Genomic DNA, 22,792 nt, shown 5'->3' with positions numbered 1-22,792 from the left:
TTTGATGAACTGTCTATGCATGTCTTTAGCCCGTTTTCAAATTACATTGTTTTCTTACTGTTGAATTTTTTAAGTTATTTATATATTCTAGATACAAATCCTGTTGTTGGATATGTGCATGTTTCTCCCACTCTGTACAGTGTCTTTGCATTCTATAAAGAGGATCTTTCACACAGAGAGAGTTTTAAGTTAAAGTCCAGTTTATAATTTTTTATGAATATTGTTTTTGTTTTTGGTGTCAACATAAGAACTCTTTGCCTAATTGTAAATAATGACAGTTTCTCCTATTTATTTCCTAAATGTTTTATAGTTTTATGCTTTATATTTAAGCTCGCGATCTATTTTAAGTTAATTTGTTCATTTCTATATAAGATATGAGGTTTAGGGGAATCTTCTTCTGCTCCTTCTTCTCCCTTCTCCTTCCTCCTCCTTGTTCCTCCTATTACTCCCCTCTGATTCTCCTCTCTCTTCCTACTCCATTCACCTTGTCCTCTCTATTTACTCCTTCACCTGCCTCTTCCTTCCTCCTCTTTTTTCATTCTTCTTTTTCTTGTCCAATTACTCCAGAAACATTTGTTGAAAAGGCTATATCTTTCCTCCGTCAAATTTCTTTTGTCTCTTTTTCAAAAATCAGTTGGGCATATTTGTGTGGGTCTATTTCTGGGTCCTCTATTCCATTCGGTCAATCTATGTGTCAATTTCTCTGCCAATATCACACTGTTTTTAATACTATTGATATATAATGGGCCTTAATATCCCACTTGATTCTTCTTTTTTAATACTGTTTTAGCTATTCTAGGGCCTGTGAATTTTTATATAAATTTAAGAACAACCTTGTTTATATCTACAAAATCCTTGCTGGGATTTGGAAAGGGATTACATTAAAATCCTATTGGTCAATTTTGGGAGAATTGACAATGGTGTTGAGTCTTCCAATCGATGAATATAGTATGCCTCTTTATTTCTTTAGATATTTAATTTATTTCATCAGCATTTTTCAATTTGTAGCATACAGATCATATGTAGTTTCTTAAGTTTATACCTAAGTATGCTATTTTATTTGGATTGATTATAAATGGTGTTATATTTTAATTTTAGTTTTAACATGTTTATTGTTACTACATAGTTCTTCAAATTAGCTTTTTGCTGGGTTGATATTTTATACTGTGATATAGCTGAACTCATTTTTGGTTTTCAGAAGGGATGTGTGTGTGTGTGTGTGTGTGTTTAGATTCCTTAAGATTTTCTTGTCATCGTCAAATAGGGAAAGGTTTATTTATTCCTTTCCAATTTCTATATTTTTTGATGACGTAGGGTCTCTCACTATGTTGCCCAGGTTGGGCATGAGCTCCTGGCTTAAGGGATCCTCCTGCCCCAGTCTCACAAGTAGTTGGAATTACATGCACGTGCCACCATGTTCAGCTCTGATCTGTGTACCTTTTATTTCATTTTCTTGCTTTATTGCAAGGGCTAAAGCTTTCAATAGTCTGATGAATAAGAAGGACATCCTTGTCTTGATTCTGATCTCAGAGGAAGAGCAGCTGGTATTTGAGTATTAAGTATCATGTTGTTGCCTATAGGGTTTTGGTAAATACTCTTTATCAGGTTGAGGAAGTTCCCCTCTATTCCTAGTTTGATGAGGACTTTTTATCATGAAAGGGTATTGGATTTTGATAAAAGTTTTTTTTCCAAATCTATTGAAATGATCATGTAGTTTTTGCTTTATATTCTATTGATATGATGCATTACATTAATTGATTTTCTGAAGTTGACCTATCCTTGCAAAACTGGAATACATTCCACTTGGTTATGGTGTATCATCCTTTTTATATGATGCAGCATTCAGTTTGCTAGTATTTTGTTGAAGGAATTTTGCATCTAAGTTCATGGGAAATATTGCTCTGTAGTTTTCTTCTCCTGTGCCATCTGTGCGGTTTTGGTATCAGGGTAACACTGGTCTTGTAGAAAGAGTTGAGAAGTGTTCCTGTCTCATCTGTTTTCTCGAAGAGACTTTGCACAATTGGTGTCAATGTTTATTTAAATGTTTAGTAGAATTCTTCAGTGAAACTATCTGGGCCTTGAAATTTCTTTTTGGAGGATCTTCTAACTATGAGTTTAAATTTTTTAAAGGTATAGGACTATTCAGATCGTCTATTTCGTCTTAATCACCTTTGGGTAGTTTGTGGTTTTCAAAGAATTCGTCCTTCCATTTATTAATTTTTAAATTTATTTTTCAATTATAAAACTAATATATATAGCTCATATAATAGTCATAGATTGGATTTGGATGTGTTAAATATCAATGTGTCAGCTTTTAATAGTATCATGCATCTGTTTACTTGCTAGCTCTAGGTTTTCAGTTATGGACCTGGTACAAGGAAGAGAAACCATCTGGTGGACTATAGGATAGGTTAAACCTTTCATTTCTTATTGAATTTTACAGTTTGTAACCATACTTCATTGGATATGGGAAGGAGAAAATATCCAACATTTACAAAGGAGTTTTAAAGACAGGTTCACATGAGAAGCGCTAAAGAGTCTTTATTATCCTAGTTTAGAATCCCAATTCTATTACTTACTGTGTGTGACTCTGGGTAAGTTACTTAACCTCTCTCAGGCTCTTTTTCCTCCTCTGTAAAACAGGAATGATAATAGTACCTATTTTATAATGTTATGAGGAGTAAATTAATCAGACATATAGATTCACTCGATATATAGTATATACATATGTTAATAGTCACTTTAAGTGAATATGCTTAAATAATAACACTAAAATGGCTTCCTTTGTTACTTAAAATTCTCCCCTACCACGTTATAACAGAAAGGACTATGGCACCTGGCTTACAGTCCCGATGTCTTGTGAGTATTCAAATCAACGTAGTCTTCAAGGAACGAAGGTATGCTGAAGGCTACCCATATTCTCTTGGCCATAATAATTTTTCTTTGTTTAGTAATTCTTATTTCAAAGTCTACCTTTTCCAGGATTTTTTTCCAGAATGAATTCTTATCATTCTCAGGCCATCTGCAGAATCCATAATTATCTCTCTTTTTATGTATCTGGTAGTCATTTATGAAGCATGTATTACATATAAGACATGTTTTCCCTCAAAGATTCTTTACCTCCTCAAATTCAGTAACCTTCCCCTCTATTCTACTTTGGCTGATGACTATCTGTAAAGACTTTACATTTCAATATCTGGCAGGTATCTAGGGACCCAGGCACCCCACTGTGATGATGAGCACCCTACTGTGCAGAAGTGGCTGTGGGGGTAAGGGGAGTAGAAGCAAGAGGAAATGAACTTCCCATTTTAAGTGTACAGTTCATTGAGTTTGACAAATATGCATATCCCTGTAGTCACCATTACAATCAAGATATAGAACATTTTCTTCATCTCAAAAAGATCCCTCTTGCACCTTTGCAATCAGTCCTCCCCTGCCCCCCTCCCACCATCCAGCTCCAGGAAATTGCTGATCTGCTTTCTGTCACTATAGATCAGATTTGTCCTTTAAAATATTTACTACAAAAGAAACCATACAGTTTTACTCCTTTGTGTCTGGCTTTTTTCAATTACTATAATGTTTTTGCAACTCATTCTTGTTGTTTTATATATAAGCAGTTCATTCTTTTGATTGATGATCAGTGTTTTATTGTATGGATGTACCAGAGTTTGTTTAGCCATTCACCTGCTGTTGTACGTTTGAGTTGTTTCCAGTCTTTGGCTACTACAAATAAAGCTGCTACGAACATTCAAGTAGCACTATGCTCTTTTAGTTCTCCTGTCTCTGCTTCTCCTCTGTTTCCTTATAGTCTCTTTTTTGATGTGTTTATTTCTCAAATGTTGACATTTTCTAGGGTTACATTCTAAGCCCAAGATCATTCTTATCCTATTAATTTTCATTAGAGTTCTCATCTAGTTCCACAATTTTGACCCCTAATTGCATAGTGATCACTTACAAATCTATGTCTTTCTTGGCATAGATCCATCTACATTTATTTTAGGTGTCAGCTCCTCCAGGAAGTCTTCCCTCATGCTCCAGGTTGGTCAGATGTCCTTTCTCTAGTTTTCTAAAATAATCTGCTTATAAGTCTACCATTACTCTTTGTTACATTTCTTGAAAAATAATAATGCTTATGGGCATAACTTACCAACTAGGTTGTGAGTTCTCTGGATGTAGCATTCTAGGTTCATTCGTTATTGTATTTTCAGTGACTAGCATAGTGACTACTGCTAATAGATGCTTAATAAATGCCTGCTTGGGAGACCAAAGAATGGTAGTGTCCTTTCCTGAGAAGTTAGGTATGAGAGAAACAGTACTTGTGCAATTCTCTAAGCTTTATTACCTGGTAATTGATTTTATTGTCATTATACATTTGTGTATTGGGAATGTGAGAGTGAGCATCCATCCATATTTGGGTCTATTCATAGTTTATTTATCTGGAAGTGCAGTGATCCCTCTCTCAGCAGAATGTAGACCAAATTCTCTAAGGTTTCAAGGGTTCTTGCTACTAAGAGTAGTTCTTAGATCAAAATGTTTTTTTTTTCTCACTCAAATATTGTTGAACCTTTATTGTGAGTTGGGACATATGCTTGGTATTGGGGATACTAAGAGGTAAATGATAATAGTCCTAACCTCAAATAATCTTTCAGTATTGCTTTCCTCAATACCTTGATGCTACCTCTGTTTCTACATTTGTACAGTGATTAAAATGGAAATAAAATATTGGCATAATTCCAAATTGATTAATTCTATGAGATGAGAAGAACAGATGTGTTTTAGACAAAAATAGCTGGGTGGCATAATTGATATTGTTTTAATTTTTATAGGTATAATTCTTCATTGTTTATATATCTAAGAAGTAGTGTAGTACAATGAAAAGTCCCTGAGGTTTACAGTCAGATAGACTTGGGTTTGAATGATTCTTTGCTACTTGCTGGATGTGTAATATTGGGTTGGAAACCTCTATGAACTTTACTTTTTAAACTCCAAAATGTGAAAGATATCTGTCTCTAGGGCACTTTTGGAGCGTAAATGAGATGATATATATAAAGTGCTTGGGACATATTAAAGACTCAATATTTGTTAGTCCCTAAATCCAAAGTCCACCAAGCTTATTACCACTCTCTCCAAGCAGTCCAGTTCTATAACAAGATTATTTTCTTAAAGCCTAAAATGCTTCAATAAAATATCACAGGCCTGGGTTGATCTTTGCAGCAAACCACCATGGCAAACATTTACCTATGTAGTAATCCTGCATATTACTCACACGTACCCCAGAACTTAAAATAAAAGTTGAAGAAAAACAATAACAGGTCTAGGAAAAAAAATAAAATGGCAAGCCTTAAAAGTTGAAAACATCAACCTTTCTGTGAGAAAGCAAAAACTTTTTGCAAGCACAAATCCAGGCAGGGGTGGCACACGCCCCACCCTCACATGTCATCGCTAAGTGACTGAATGTGTGATAACTGTGCCAGGAAATTCCACTGTGTGCTTGCGGTTCAGGGAGAGAAGGCTGTCAATAAGAACTAATTGATGGCTATTTACTTTGGCTTAAAATGATGTCACCTGTGTAAATATATTCAGTATACTTTCCCCCAACTCTATATGTCCATTTCAAAGATGGAAGGCAGCATGCTTGTCAGTCTTGTCAGTTTATAAGCCTCAGAAGAGAAAAGTGAAGCTAGCTGACAGTTTTGTGAAAACAAATTTTGAAACCTTCAACTCTCAGACTTTAACATCTGTATTGTGTGCTCATGTGAAATAGATTCACAAATGAAAAGATGGCACCTTGTGAGATGGTAGCCCATCCAGCGGCTCAGTCAATCAGGGCAGGCTGGTGGCCGTGGCCTGGTGGGACAGAGGCCTAGCTTGTATTATATCTAGCTTCTACTACCCCATTTTTCACCTTTTCCTCTTCCTCTCAGTCACCTATGTTTCTGGTGCTCTGTCCTCACCCATTCAAAGGTACTTTCAGGAGAGAATAAACACTAGTTATTTAGATCTTAGCGTCAACTTAAATGAAGTTGTTTATGTCTTCTAGGAGTATTTTTAAATTAAGTCTTACATCTACATTCATACATTTATTCAATATTGAATAACAGAATTGCATCAGACACTCTGCTAGGAGCTGGGAACATGGAAACAGTTTCTGCCATTATGGAGTTTACGGTTCACAGGGGGAAACACACAGACAGACATGAACCTTACAAAATATACATCCTGTAGTTTCAATGTATCTCCCAAAGTTCATGTGTTGGAAATTTAATCCCCAATGCAATGACATTGAGCAGTGGGACATTTAACAGGTGATTAGTGATGACTTTGCCTCGTAAATGGATTAATTGTCCTATTGCAAAAGGGGGTTGGTTATCATTGAAGAAGGTTTCTAATAAAAGGATGAGATTGCCCTCCCCAACCCTATTCTCATACGTGCACCTTTAACCTTGTGGCTTCCAACAAGGGATGATGGATCAAGAAGGCCCTTGCTAGATTCAGGTCCCTCAACCTTAAACTTCCCAGCATCCAAAACCGCATGAAATAAATTTCTGTTCTTTATGATTACTCAATTTCAGGTTTTCTGATATAGAAACACAAAATGAAATAAAACAATACATAATAATATAGTTTGATAAGCTCAATGAAGAAAAACATGCAAGCTACTATGAGAGAATTCAATAGAATGAACATTATGTTAAGTGAAAGAAGCAAGATGGAGAAAGACAGATACTGTATGATCTCACTTATATGTGGAATCTAAACAAGTCAAATTCATAGCAGCAGAGAGTAGAATGATGTTCACCAGGGGATGAGGAGAGGAGGAAATGAGGAGATGTTGGCTAAAGGGGTAGAAGCTTAAAAAAAAAAACTATTATTTTAGGTTCCGGGGTACATGTGCAGGTTTATAGGTAAACTCATGTCATGGGGTTTTGTTGTACAGATTATGTTATCACCCAAGTGCTAAGCCAAGTACAAATAGTTATTACTTTTATTTTAATTAGTTTATTTCTTCCCACCCTCCACTCTCAAGTAGGCCCCAATGTCTGTTTTCCCTCTCTTTGTGTCCTTGAGTTCTCATCATTTCACTTATAAGCTTCCACTTATAAGTGAGAACATGTGATATTTGGTTTTCTGTTCCTGTGTTAGTTTGCTAAGGACAATGGTCTCCAGCTCCATCCATGTTCCCACACAATTCATGTTCTTGTTCTTTTTTCATGCCTGCACAGTATTCCACAGTGTATATCCACGATTTCTTTATCCAATCTGTCATTAATGGGCATTTAGGTGGATTTCATATCTTTGCTATTGTGAAGAGTGCTGCAATCAATGAACATTTGTGTGCATGGGGTTTTATGGTAGAATGGTTTCTATTCCTATGCTTGATTTATATTAATGTGCTTGTTGGCTATGTGTATGCCTTATTTTGAGATGTGCCTGTTCATGCCCTTTTCCTTTTTTAAATAAATTTGTTTAAGTTCATTATACATGCTAGATCTTAGACCTTTGTCAGATGTATAGTTTGCAAATATTTTCTCCCATTCCAAAGGTTGTCTGTTTACTCTGTTGATACTTTCTTTTGCTGTGCAGAAGTTCTTTAGTATATTTAGATGCCGTTTGTCATTTTTGCTTATGCTGCAATTGCTTTTGACATCTTTGTCATGAAATCTTTGCCCATTCTTATGTCCAGAATGGGTATTGCCTAGATTGTCTTCCAGGATTTTCACAGTTTGGGGTTTTACATTTAAGTCTTTAATCTATCTTTAGTTGATTTTCATATATGATGTAAGAAAGGGGTCCAGTTTCAATATTCTGCATTTGGCTAACCGGTTATCCGAGCACCATTTATTGAATAGGGAGTCCTTCCCCGTTGCTCATTTTTGTCAGCTTTGTTGATGATCAGATGGTTGTAGGTGCGCAGCCTTATTTCTGGGCTATTTTGTTTCACTGGTCTATGTGTCTGTTTTTGTACAAGTACCATGCTCTTTTGGTTACTGAAGCTGTGTAGTACAGTTTGAAATTGGGTAACATGAAGTCTCCAGCTTTGTTCTTTTTGCTTAAGATTGTCTTAGCTATTCAGGCTCTTTTTTGGTTCCATATGAATTTTAAAATAATTTCTTTTTCTAGTTCTGTGAAGAATGTCATTTGTAGTTTGATAGAAATACCATTGAATCTGTAAATTGTTTGGGACAGTATGGCCATTTTAATAATATTGATTCTTCTTATCCATGAGCATGGAATTTTTTTTTCATTTATTTGTGTCATGTCTAATTTATTTGAGCAGTGTTTTGTAATTCTCATTTTAGAGCTCTTTCACCTCCCTGGATAGCTGTATTTCTAAGTATTTTATTCTTTTTGTGGCAATTGTGAATGGGATTGCATTCCTGATTTGGCTCTCAGCTCGGCTGTTGTTATTGTATACAAATGTTAGTGATTTCTGTATGTTGACTTTGTATCCTAAAATTTTGCTGAAGTTGTTTATCAGCTGAAGGAGCTTTTTTACTAAGACTATGGGGTTTTCTAGATATAGAATTAAGTTATCTGCAAACAGGGATAGTTTGATCTCCTCTCTTCACATTTGGAAGCACTTTATTTCTCTCTCTTGCCTGATTGCTCTTGTTAAGACTTCCAATACTATGTCGAATAGAAGTGGTAAGAGAGGGCATCCTTGTCTTGTGACTGTTTTCAAGGGTAATAATTCCAGCTTTTGTCCATTCAGTATGATGTTGGCTGTGGGTTTGTGATAGATGGCTCTTATGGTTTTGAGGAATGTTCCTTCAGTACCTAGTTTTTTGAGAGTTTTTAACATGAAAGGATGTTGAATTGTATTGAAATCATGTTCTTCATCTATTGAGATAATCATGTGGTTTCTGTCTTTAGTTCTGTTTGTGCGATGAATCACATTTATTGATTTGTGAATGCTGAACCAATCTTGCATCCTAGGTAGGAAGCCTATTTGATTATGGTGGATTAGCTTTTTGATGTGCTGCTCGGTTCAGTTTGCAATAATTTTGTTGAGGATTTTTGCACCAATGTTCATCAAGCATATATGCCTGGAGGTTTTTGTTGTTATTGTTGTATCTTGGCTAAGTTTTGGTATCAGGATGATGCTGGCCTCATAAAATGAGTTGGGGAGAAGTCCCTACTCCTAAATTTTTGGGGGAATAGTTTTAGTAGGAATGGTATCAACTCTTCTTTGTACATCTGGTTGAATTCTGCTGTAAATCCATTTGGTCCTGGGCTTTATTTATTTATTTATTTTGGTTGGTAGGCTATTTAATACTGATTCAATTTTGGAGCTCATTTTGGTCTATTCAAGAATTCAGTTTCTTCCTGGTTCAGTATTTGAGGATATACAGGTCCAGGAATTTATCTATCTGTTCTGAGTTTTCTAGTTTGCTTGCATAGAGGTGTTCATGGTAGTTTCTGATGTTTGTTTTTATTTTTTTAATTACTTTTTATTTTTATTTTCAGTTCTCAGGTGCATGTGCAGGATGTACAGGTTTGTTACATAGGTAAACGTGTGTCATTGTGGTTTGTTGCACCTATCAATCCGCCACCTAGCTATTAAGCCCAGCATGCATTAGCTATTTTTCCTAATGCTCTCCCTCCTCCCACCCCACCCCCAAGAGGCCCCAGTGTGAGTTGTTTCCCTCCCTGTGTCTGTGTGATCTCATTGTTCAGCTCCCACTTATAAGCAAGAGCATGTGGTGTCTGGTTTTCTGTTTCTGCGTTAGTTTACTAAGGATAATGTTTTCCAGCTCCATCTATGTCCCTGCAAAGGACATGATCTCATTCCCTTTTATGGCTGCATAGTATTCCATTGTGTATATGTACCATGTTTTTTTAATCCAGTCTATCACTGATGGGCATTTGGGTTGATTCCAAGTCTTTGCTATTGTAAATAGTGCTATAATGAATGTATGTGTGCATGTATCTTTGTAATGGAATGATTTATATTCCTTTGGGTATGGATTGTTGGGTCAAATGGTATTTCTGGCTCTAGATCTTTGAGGAATCACTGCACTGTCTTCCACAATGGTTGAACTAATTATATTTCTGCCAACAGTGTAAAGTGTTCATATTTATCTGCAACCTCACAAGCATCTGTTGATTCTTGACTTTTTAATAATCACCATTCTGACTGGCATAAGTTGGTATCTTATTGTGGTTTTGATTTGCATTTCTCTAATGATCAGTGATGTTGAGCTTTTTTTTCATATATTTGTTGGCTGCATGAATGTCTTCTTTTGAAAATTGTCTGTTCATGTATTTTACTGACTTTTTAATGGGGTTGTCTTTTTTTTCTTATAAATTTGTTTAAGTTCCTTGTAGATTCTGGATATTAGACCCTTGTCAGATGGGTAGATTGCAAACATTTTCTCCCATTCTGTAGGTTGCCTGTTCACTCTGATGATAGTTTCTTTTGCTGTGCAGAAGCTCTTTAGTTTAACTAGATCCCATTTGTCAATTTTTGCTTTTGTTGCAATTGCTTTTGACGATTTCATTATGAAATCTTTGCCCATGCCTATGTCCTGAACGGTATTGCTTAGATTTTCTTCTAGGATTTTTATAGTTTGGAATTTTGTATTTAGGTTTTTAATCCATCTTGAGTTAATTTTTGTATAAGGTGTAAGGAAGGGGTCCAGTTTTAATTTTCTGCCTATTTCTAGCCAGTTATCTTAGCACAACATTTATTAAATAGAGAATGCTTTCCCCATTGCTTGTTTTTGTCAGGTTTGTTCAAGATCAGATGGTTGTAGATGTGCAGTCTTATTTCTGAGGTCTCTATTCTGTTCCATTGGTCTAGGTATCAGTATTTGTACCAGTACCATGATGTTTTGGTTACTGTAGCATTGTAGTATAGTTTGAAGTTGGATAGCATGATGCCACCAGCTTTTTTCTTTTTGCTTAGAATTGTGTTAGGTATACAAGCTTTTTTTTTTGGATCCATATGAGATTTAAAATCTTTTTTTTTTAATTCTGCAAAGAATGTCAATGGTAGTTTAATGGGAATAGCATTGAATCTATAAATTATTTTGGGCAGTGTGGCCATTTTCATAATATTGATTTTTCCTATCAATGAGCATGGAATGTTTCTCCATTCGTTTGTGTCTTCTCTGACTTCTTTGAGCAGTGGTTTGTAGTCCTCCTTGAAGAGGTCTTCCATATCCCTTGTTAGCTGTATTCCCAGGTATTTGATTCTCTTTGTAGCAATTGTGAATGGAAGTTCATTCATGATATGACTCTCTCCTTGTCTGTTTTTTGTGTATAGAAATGCTTGTGACTGTTGCACATTGATTTTGTATCCTGATACATTGCTGAAGTTGCTTATCAGCTTAAGAAGCTTTTGGGCTGAGATGATGGGGTTTTCTAGATATAGGATCATATTATCTGCAAAGAAAGAGAGTTTGACTTCCTCTCTTCCTATTTAAATATGCTTTATTTCTTTCTTTTGCTTGATTGCACTGGCCAGAACTTCCAATATTATGTTGAATAGGAGTGGTGAATAGGAGTCCTTGTCTTCTGCCAGTTTTCAAGGGGAATGCTTACAGCTTTTGCCCATTCAGCATGATACTGGCTGTGGGTTTGCTATAAATGGCTCTTATTATTTTGAAGTATGTTCCTTCAATACCTAGTTTATTGAGAGTTTTTAACATGAAGGGATGTTGAATTGTATTGAAGGCCTTTTCTGTATCTATTGATATAATCATGTGTTTTTTGTCTTTAGTTCTGTTTTTGTGATGAATTACGTTTATTGATTTGTGTATGTTGAACCAGCATTGCATCCTGGAGGTAAAGCCAACATGATCATGGTGGAAAAACTTTTTGATGTGTTGCTGGATTTGGTTTGCCAGTATTTTATTGAGAATTTTTGCATTGATGTTCATTGGGGATATTGGCCTGCAGTTATTTGTTTGTTTGTTTGTTTTTTGTTTTTCATTTCATTGCATCTCTGCTAGGTTTTCATATCAGGATAATTCTGGCCTCATAAAATGAGTTAGGGAGGAGTCCTTCCTTTTCAGTTGTTTGAGATAGTTTCAGAAGAAAGGGTATCAGCTCATCTTTCTACCACTGGTATAATTCAGCTGTGAATCCATCTGATCCTGGACTTTTTTTTGGCTGGTAGGCTATTCATTGCTGCCTCAATTTCAGAACTCATTATTGGTCTATTCAGAGATTCAACTTTTTCCTGGTTCAATCTTGAGAGGGTGTATAGGTCCAGGAATTTATCCTTTTCTTGTAGATTTTCTAGCTTATTTGCATAGAGGTGTTTATAGTATTCTCTGATGGTTGTTTGTATTTCTGTGGGTTCAGTGGTGATGTCCCCTTTATCATTTTTTATTTTGCTTATTTGAGTCTTCTCTTTTTTCCTCTTTATTAGTCTAGCTAGTGGTCTATTTATTTCATTAATTTTTTCAAAAACCAGCTTATGGATTCATTGATTTTTTTGGAGGAAATTTTCGTGTGTCTATCTCCTTCAGTTCCGCTCTGAGCTTGGTTATTTCTCGTCTTCTGATAGCTTTGGGTTTTTAATTTTTTTTTCTCTTGGTTCTCTAGTTCCTTTAATTGTGATGTTATGATGTAGATTTGAGATGTTTCTAGGTTTTTGATGTGGGTATTTAGTGTTACAAATTTCCCTCTTAACACTGCTTTAGCTGTGTCCCAGAGATTCTGGTAGGTCATTTCTTTGTTCTCATTAGTTTCAAAGAACTTATTGATTTCTGCCTTAATGTTGTTATTTACACAGAAGTCATTCAAGAGCAGTTTGTTCAATTTTCATGTAGCTGTGTCATTTTGAGCCAGGCACGGTGGTTCACACCTGTAATCCCAGCACTTTGGGAGGCCGAGGTGGAAGGATTACCTGAGGTCAAGAGTTTGAGACCAGCCTGGCCAATATGGTGAAACTCCAGTCTCTATTAAAAATACAAAAAAATTAGCTGGGTGTGGTGGTGGGCACCTGTTGTCCCAGCTACTCAGGAGTCTGAGGCAGGAGAATTGCTTGAACTCAGGAGGCGGAGGTTGCAGTGAGTCGAGATCGCACCATTGCACTCCAGCCTGGGTGACAAGAGCAAAACTCTGTCTCAAAATAATAATAATAATAATAATAATAATAATAATAATGATCTTGAGTTGTAATTTGACTGTGCTGTGGTCTGAGAGACTGTTTGTTATGATTTCAGTTCTTTTGCACTTTCTGAGGAGTGGTTTACTTCCAAATATGTGATCAATTTTAGAGTAAGTTTCATGCGACACCAAGAATGTATATTCTGTTGTTTGCGGGTAGAGAGTTCTGTAGATATCTATCAGGCCCACTTGATCCAGAGCTGAGTTCAAGTCCTGAATGTCTTTGTTAATTTTCTGTCTCAGTGATCTGTCTAATATTGACAGTGGGGTGTTAAATTCTCCCACTATTATTTTGTGGGAGTCTAAGTCTCTTTGTAGGTCTGTAAGAACTTGTTTTATGAATCTGGGTGCTCCTGCACTGGGTGCATATATATTTAGGATAGTTAGCTCTTCTTGTTGAATGGACCCCATTACCATTATGTGATGCCCTTCTTTTTTTTTTTTTTTTGAGACCGAGTCTCGCTCTGTCGCCCAGACTGGAGTGCAGTGGCGTGATCTCGGCTCACTGCAAGCTCCACCTCCCGGGTTCACGCCATTCTCCTGCCTCAGCCTCCCAAGTAGCTGGGACTACAGGTGTCCGCCACCACACCCGGCTAATTTTTTGTATTTTTAGTAGAGGTGGGGTTTCACCGTGTTATCCAGAATGGTCTCAATCTCCTGACCTCGTGATCTGCCTGCCTCAGCCTCCCAAAGTGCAGGGATTACAGGCATGAACCACAGTGCCTGGCCTTTTTTTTTTTTTTTTTTTTTTTTAATCTTTGTTGTCTTAAATTCTGTTTTGTCAGAAACTATGATTGCAACCCCTGCTTTTTCTATTTTCCATTTGCTTGGTAAATTATTTTCCACCACTTTATTTTGAGTCTCTGTGTGTCTTTGCATGTGAGATGGGTCTTTTGCATACAGCACATCAACAGAGTTTTACTCTTTATCCAGCTTGACATTCTGTGTCTTTTAATTGGGGCATTTAGCTCATTTACATTTAAGGTTAATATTGTTATGTATGAATTTGATCCTGTCATCATGATGCCAACTGGTTATTTTGCAGACTTGTTTATGTGGTTGCTTCATAGTGTCACTGGTCTGTGTACTTTAATGTGTTTTTGTAGTGGCTGGTAATCATTTTTACTTTCCATATTCAGTGCTTCCTTCAGGAGCTCTTGCAAGGCAGGCCTAGTGGTGACAAATTCTCTCAGCATTTGCTTGTCTGAAAAATATTTCTTTTCTCCTTCACTTACGAAGCTTAGTTTGGCCAGAAATAAAATTCTAGGTTGGAATTTTTTTCTTTATGAATGTTGAATATTGGCCCCAAATCTCTTCTGGATTGTAGGGTTTCCACTGAGATGTCTGCTATAATTCTGATGGGCTTCCCTTTATAGGTGACCTGGCCTTTCTCTCTGGCTGCTCTTAATATTTTTTACTTCATTTCTACCTTGGAGAGTTTGATAATTATGTGTCTTGGGGTTGATCTTCCCATGGAGTATCTTACTGGAGTTCTCTGGATTTCCTGAATTTGAATGTTGGCCTGTCTTGCTAGGTTGGGGAAGTTCTCCTGAATGATATCCTGAAATGTGTTTTCCAACTTGCTTCTGTTCTCCCCATTTCTTTCAGGTACCCCTATCAGTCGTAGGTTCAGTCTTTTTACGTAACCCCATAGTTCTCTCAGATTTTGTTTGTTCATTTTCATTCCTTTTTCCCTAATCTTGTCTGCCTGCCTTATTTCAGCAAGACAGTCTTCAAGCTCTGATATCCTTTCTTCTGCTTAGTGTATTGGGCTATTGATACTTGTGTTTGCATTGTGAAGTTCTCGTGTTGCATTTTTCAGCTCCATAAGGTCATTTATGTTCCTCTCTGAACTGGTTATTCTGGTTAACAAATCCTGTAATGTTTTATCACAGTTCTTAGCTTCTTTGCAATGCATTAGAACATTGTGCACTCTTTTAGCTCAGTGAAGTTTGTTATTACCCATTTTCTGAAGCCTACTTCTGTCAATGCATCCATCTCAGCCTCAGCCCAGTTTTGTGCCCTTGCTGGAGACATGTTGCGATAATTTGGAGTAGAAGAGGCACTCTGGCTTCTTGAGTTTTTAGTGTTTTTGCATTGATTCTTTCTCATCTTTATGGGTTTATCTACCTTTGATCTTTGAGGCTGCTGACCTTGGGATGGGGTTTTTGTTGGGTCTTTTTCATTAATGACGTTGTTGTTACTTTCTGTTTGTTCTTCTTTTAGCACTCAGGCCCCTCTTCCATAGGGCTGCTGTGGTTTCCTGGGGGTCCACTCCAGACCCTATTCATCTGGGTTCCTCCCACACCTGAAGGTATCATCAGTGGAGGCTGCAGAACAGCAAAGATGGCAGCTGTTCCCTTCTCTGGGAGCTCTGTCCCAGAGGGACACCAACCTGATGCTGGCTGGAACGCTCCTCCACAAGGTGTCTGGAGACCCCTGTTGGGATGTCTCACCCAGTTAGGAGGAACGGGATCAGGGACCTGCTTAAATAAGCAGTCTGGATGCCCCTTGGTGGAGTGGGTGTGCTGTGCTGGGGTGAATCCCCCTCATCTGGGCTGCCCTGACTCTCCAGGACCAGCAGGCAGAAATGACTAAGATCGTTTATTTATGATACCATGGCCACCCCTCCTCATAGGGGCTCCTCTCAGAGAGATCAGAGTTCTGTCCATAAACTCTTGGTTGGGGATGCCGAAAATCCCACAGGGAGGCCCCAGCCAGTGAGGAGGAATTGGTTGGGGTACCGATTAAAGAAGCAGTCTGACCTCGAACTGTCCCAGCTGCTGTGCTGCACTGTGGGGAATTGCTCCAAGGCTCTTTTCCTTGCTCCAGAAAGGTGATCAGGTCTTGCTTAGAGACAGCAATACCATTTCTAGGCTTCCAGGGGGTCCTTGCATCCTCGCTGTGGATCTCCCAATACCTGCAGGTCACAAGGTCACAAAGGCTCTGCTTCTAGAAGCAGAGGATGAAGAGCAATGAAGACAAGACCTGGAGTTCTTGCTGTGGCGAGACACCAGTTTAAGCATTCATGTATGTCACCTAGATGTTACTGAAGTTTCTTTGCCTGTGAGTGGCCATTAACTGTGCTGTCACGTGGGGAACTCCCATCTGTACTGGGGCTTTATGATTTCTGTTACTTTTATTCTAACATGGCCTGTGTCCCTGCCTGGAATCTGGTTTTGCATTGGCTGGGCCTGCCCTGAAGGATGCTTACTTAGCACCCCTCTGAACTGCCGGGACCCCACAACCCCACAGGCAGACAGCTATTTTTATTTTTGTGGCCTCAGTAATAACATTCCTTTTGTCATTTTTTATTGTGTTTATTTGGATCTTCTCTCTTTCTTCTTTTTTAGTCACAATAGCAGCCTATCTCTCTCATTAATTTTTCAAGAAACCAACTCTTGGATTTGTTGATGTTTTGAATTTTTTTGTGTGTCTTGATTTCCTTTAGTTTAGCACTAATTTTGGTTATTTCTTGTCTTTTGCTAGCTTTGGGGTTGGTTTGCTCTTGCTTCTTCCTTTCTTTTGGTGTTGATATTAGGTTGTTAATTTGAAATCTGTGTAATGTTTTTAGATGGAAATTTCACGCTATAAATTTCGTTCTTAACACGGACTTACTTTTGTCCCAGAGATTCTAGTATGTTGTATCTTTGTTCTCATTAGTTTCAAAAATTTTTTTGATTTCTGGTTTAATTTCATTATTTACTCAAAAGTCAGTCAGGAGTAGATTTTATAATTTCTGTGTAATTGAATGGATTTGAGTGATTAAAAGGGTACAAACTTTAATTTGTAAGATAAATAATTTCTGGGTATCTAAGGTATAGCATAGGTGGTGATATGATTTGAATGTGTCCTCCAGATTTTATGCATTGGAAACATAACCCTCATTGTGCCATTTTTTAAAAGTAGGGTGTTGAAGACATGATTGGATCATAAGGGCTCTGCTCTCATTAACTGGTTAGCCCATTAATGAATTAATGGATTAATGAGTTAATGGATTAATGGGTTATCATGGGAGAGGAACCTGTGGCTTTATAAGAAGAGGAATAGAGACCTGAGCAAGCATGTTAATATGCTTGGCCATCTCATTATGTGATACAGTGTATCAACTTGAGATTCTGTACAAAGTCCTCAACAGCAAGAAGTTTCTCACCAGATGCAGCCCCTCAACCCTGGACTTCTCAGTCTCCATAACAGTAACAAATAAATTTAAAAAAAAATTGCCTAGTTTCAGGTATTCTATTAAAAGGCACAATAAACTCACTCAGGCAGGTGGTGATGGGTGTGTTCATTTGATTTTTGTAATTATTACACAATGTTTATGTACATCAATTTATTGTGCTCTGTACTTTGAATATATAAAATCTTTGTCAATTTAATATTTTAAAATTTTAGAATGTTAATTATCCCCCAATAATTATGCTTTACTTTTATGCAGATTCTTTATAAACAACTTTCAGACCCAGATTTAGTTTGTTTGCTTACCCATTCATTCACAGAATATATATTCAAATGAAACATAAGTTAAAGTTGTTATCTGATACCAGTGATAGATGCGTACCATTCAATCTCACTTGTCAGAAAATATTCCCAGATAAGAATTAGTTGCTCCCTCCATTTAAAGTCACATTATACTCTACTAAGTGAATATGGTTCACAGTCAAATAGGCACAAATTGACTAATACAAGGTGTTTTAAAACCTGGCCAGCACGGGTAGTGTGTGTTGGGGAGGCATGGTTCGGTTACAGAAGTGACAGGGCCATGGCTGGAGGGTCATGAATGGGAGGCGTGGTTGGGCCTTCATATATAAGAGGATGAGGGCTTGCTAAAGATGTAGAGAGTATGTTGGTCACAAGAAGTCAGGTGAGTGGAAAAGGCTATGGTATAGGTAAGGAGCAGAGATGGGATAAGGAAGTGCCATCAGCCAAAGCTAAGGCCTGAATTCTAAAACAACTCTAATTGGATCTTATTAATGTCACAGTCGAATTTTATAGATTATCTAAGCCAGAGGTTAGAAACTGGCTGTTTGCAGGACAGATCTATCCAAGGTATGTTTTTTCGAGCCTGCATAATGTTTCCAAATAAACTGATTGCTAACATTAAAAAGGTGGGGAGATGTTGCATACAAATCTGTATATCCAGTTTTTCTTGAAGAATCAGAAGATTTGGAAGAATGGGACCTATATTCTCAAAAAGCATTGATTGTTGGAGCTCAGTAGTGGCTGCCATCATTAAATCCAGCTGGGGCTCTTCAGTTTACCTCAATTCTTACCACTCCCTACAGTTTCCCTGGTTCTAATGCAGGAAGTCAGCTGCCATAACCTCCTGCTTGGACAATTGTTTTTCTCTCAATTGACACATTTAAATAATCTGATTTACATAGCCTGCCTGGCTTTTTCATGCATTTGAGTTTGTGACCACATGGTTTAGGCCAAAGCCTCTATTTTAGAGATACTTAAGTCCAGGGAGGGCAAGCGATTTGTCCGTGGTCTTACCACTTATAAACATTAAAATCTAGACTAAAATCTGAATCCTAGCTCATTGTACTTGTTTGTACGGTATTCCATTGTGCAGTTAGGCATATGCAGCACATTGTGAGTTTTTGACTAGAAGATATTACGTACACCCTCATCAGTGATTTCTCCCTTTTTCCTCTTCCTCCTCTAGACAGAGAAGAGAACCTCTTCTCAGTTGTTGATTATTATAGTCTGGAAGAGTCTTATTTCCTTATGCATGTTCTATTATCCATGACTATACCATAGATTCTGTCAAAAAAATGCTAGTTCTTTATGGTAAAATGAGCTATACAACAAGACTTTTGGAAGACACTGAGTTGTTGGAGTCTCTATTATCTTCTATATTGGATTTGTGCTTCTGAGCCCTTCCATAATCTGAGACCCAGATCCCACCAGCTATGATTATGACGGGCATCCTCATCCTTGCTCCTCATGAAAACACAAGGCAAATATCCCTGCCCATTTCTTCTAATAATACTTCTAAATATAAAGGTTCCCTATTTAAAATTTTGTAAGATCTATTCTTATGCACTAAGATTGGTCCTGCATATCTTTTCAATATAAATAGAAATAACTTATACTGTAGCAGGACGAGCCGCAGACAAAACTCCTCAGACACCGAGTTAAAGAAGGAAGGGGTTTATTCGGCTGGGGGCATTGGCAAGACTCCTGTCTCAAGAGCCGAGCTCCCTGAGCGAGCAATTCCTGTCCCTTTTAAGGGCTCACAACTCTAAGGGGTTGTGCGTGAGAGGGTCGTGATTGATTGAGTAAGCAGGGGGTACGTGACTGGCGGCTGCATCCACTGGTAATTAGATCAGAACAAAACAGGAAAGGGATTTTCACAGTGCTTTTCTATACAATGTCTGTGATCTATAGATAACATAACCGATTAGGTCAGGGGTCGATCTTTAACTACCAGGCACAGGGTGTGGCGCCGGGCTGTCTGCCTGTGGATTTCTTTTCTGCCTTTTAGTTTTTACTTTTTCTTTCTTTGGAGGCAGAAATTGGGCATAAGACAATATGAGGGGTGGTTTCCTCCCTTAATACAATTTACATTGCATATGCATTTTGCTTGTTTACCCATTAGTTGTTAATATTTTCTAATTTCCCAAGTTGGTTCAACAAAGCAGAGTTGAAGAGACATTTTTATTTGTTCCAAATTATCATATTCAGGTGTCTACTCAGAATACATTTAACAGTAAGGGTCAATATTTCAATTTACATAGATTTGGATTTTGAGGTCTGATTAAGTGTCGGTTAGTTTTGGATCAAGAATGAAACAAATGTGTAACTTAAGTTGTCAGAATTCCTTCGCAACTTGGGGATCTATAATGGCTTGGGATCTGTACTTTTCATTTCCAAGTGTTGTAGTGTTATTCTGAGAAATTTGGTTACTAGAAGCAGAGATTGAGTGAAACATCCTTAGTAGTCATTGGGGAAACAAGAATCTGCTAACGTTTAGTCTACATAATTATCTTGTTTCATTTCTGTAAATACCAAGGATTGTACTGCCAAAAGTGTGTATGTATTTTAGATAGCTCTTAACCACAGAAAGAGAATATCAAATTGGCATATGTCTGGAATGGTACTGGTTCTTCCAGAAATTTCCTAAATGGGAAACAGAAACTCTCATCTTATTTAACTTAAACACAATAACCTACATAAACATAACAGTGCCTGGGCTTTCAAAGTAGATGCTAATCAATGAGCCAGTCAATTTGAAATGTATTAGCCAATTCATATAAGATTCAATATACTGAATATTGACATTAAATATTGCTATTTTAAGTTGTTCACTACTAAACCAAATTATAAATTAGCCATAGACTCAGAATAGTAGGATTTGGGTTGCTAGAAATATAATTTCTTAACTCCCTAGGGAAGAATTTATATTGTCAGAAAGAGAGCTTGAAATATAACAAAAGGGTAAGGGAAATAACAAATATTACTTTGCCAACAGAGAGTTGATTAAGGTTGAACTCTGTATACCCGAAATACAAGGATTAAGAAAATTGGGCTTAAAAAATGGTTACGACAATTTTTCTCATTGTTTTGCTTCAAAGGATTAATGTATAGGTTTTATTGCTAAAATTATTCAAGAAGAGAAATACCAGTGTCCACAACTACATTTAATCACTTACCTGAGGGCAAGACACAAGATCAGATGACTTGAAACCTGAGGCAAAATAATTGTCTCTTCATGGTCCTCACACATCTTCTTTCTTTGGAAAAGAAAATTATTTGTTAAATTGGAAGACCATGATGAGGTATGATATCCTGACATCACAAATACTAAAAGCAGCAACTTTCAAATAATAATTTCCTCTACATTTCAATTGTTAATCTGTGACAACATACCCTCAATCATGATTGTCCATGTATTTTTTATAAGAGTTGCTAACTGCAAGTTGATACGTTCTAAAAATAATTTTTAAAATTGTAAGCAGGAACATTTTAAAAACATAAAGAATGAGTTCATGTCCTTTGTAGGGACATGGATGAAGCTGGAAACCATCATCCTCAGCAAACTAACACAGGAACAGAAAACCAAACACTGCATGTTCTCACTCATAAGTGGGAGTTGAACAAAAAACACATGGACACAGGGAGGGGGACATCATACACTGGGGCCTGTTGGGGGGTGGGGGGAAAGGGGAGGGAGAACATTAGGACAAATACCTAATGCTTGCGGGGTTTAAAACGTAGATGACGGGTTGATAGGTGCAGCAAACCACCATGGCACATGTAAACCTATGTAGCAAACCTGCATGTTCAGCACATGTATCCCAGAACTTTAAGATACAAATAAATAAAATTAAAATTAAAACAATAAAATAAAAACATAATCTTACTATTCATCATGTGATAACTGTAAAAGCCTTGGCTTACTTCTTTCCATATTTTTTTCTATTCGTATGTTGTATGTGCACATGAATATATATTAGAGTTTAACAAAAAATGGAATCATAGTCTAGGTATGTTTGTATCCTGGTATTTTCATTTAAGAATATATCATAAAGATTTTTCCATGGCACAGGCAAACATGTTTTTCACAGCTGCATAATATTTATTCACCATACTTTATCCACTCTTTTATTGTTGGAGATTTAGGCATTTTTTTATATTTTTTATGTTTTTAGACGGAGTCTCACTCTGTCGCCAGGCTGGAGTGCAGTGGTGCGATCTCGGCTCACTGCAACCTCTGCTTCCCTGGTTCAAGCGATTCTCCTGCCTCAGCCTCGGGAGTAGCTGGAACTACAGGCGCACACCACCACGCCCAGCTAATTTTTGTATTTTTAGTAGAGATGGGGTTTCACCATGTTGGCCAGGATGGTCTTGAGCTCCTGACCTCGTGATCCACCTGCCTCGGCCTCCCAAAGTGCTGGGATTATAGGCGTGAGCCACTGTGCTGGGCCAATTTAGGTTGTTTTTAACTTATCAGCATTATAAATAGTACTACAGTGAAGTTCCATGTTATACACATTTTTATCTTCAAATGCTTAGTTCCTGAGGATACATTTTTAGAAGAAAAATTACTAGGTTACAGTTGCAGGCAATTTTAAGGTTTTGATATATAAAGCCACATTGCCCTTTTGTAACATTATTTGATTTAACTCTAGTGCCAGCAATGTATTTTCTCTGCACCTTATTCAGAGCTGGAATACGTGTGTGTGTGTGTGTGTGTGTGTGTGTGTGTGTGTGTGTGTATATGCACCCATATATAATATTTTTTGCTGTTGGAACGTGTGATAGACAAAAGGTAAGTTTTATTTTTTTAGTATCTTGTTAATCATTATTATAACCCACCAGGATATTAAACTTTGGGTAAATTCTCTAACCTTAAAGATGGTTCCTGTAGAAACAGCCAAGGGATGCATCTTCTTGAATGTATAAAAATTCTTACTGCCTTATCCCCTGATATGTGCCTAAAAGGGTAGGGTTATGAATAAATTATAATAATAATTGTAGCTACAATTTATAGAGCCATTAATATATGTTAGATGCTTTAAGATATTTCTGATTTTACCACAACATTTAAATAGACTTTCCTCATTATACTGATGAAAAAACTGAAGTTCAGAAAACAGGGTAGTATATTAAAGAGGTTAGAAGTATAGATGATATAGTCAACTAAGGCTGAAAGCCCAGCTTC

The sequence above is a fragment of the Pan troglodytes genome, chromosome X (genome assembly GCF_028858775.2).
Source record: "Pan troglodytes isolate AG18354 chromosome X, NHGRI_mPanTro3-v2.0_pri, whole genome shotgun sequence".
Classification (NCBI taxonomy): domain Eukaryota; kingdom Metazoa; phylum Chordata; class Mammalia; order Primates; family Hominidae; genus Pan; species Pan troglodytes.
Note: the sequence above shows the minus strand (reverse complement) of the source record.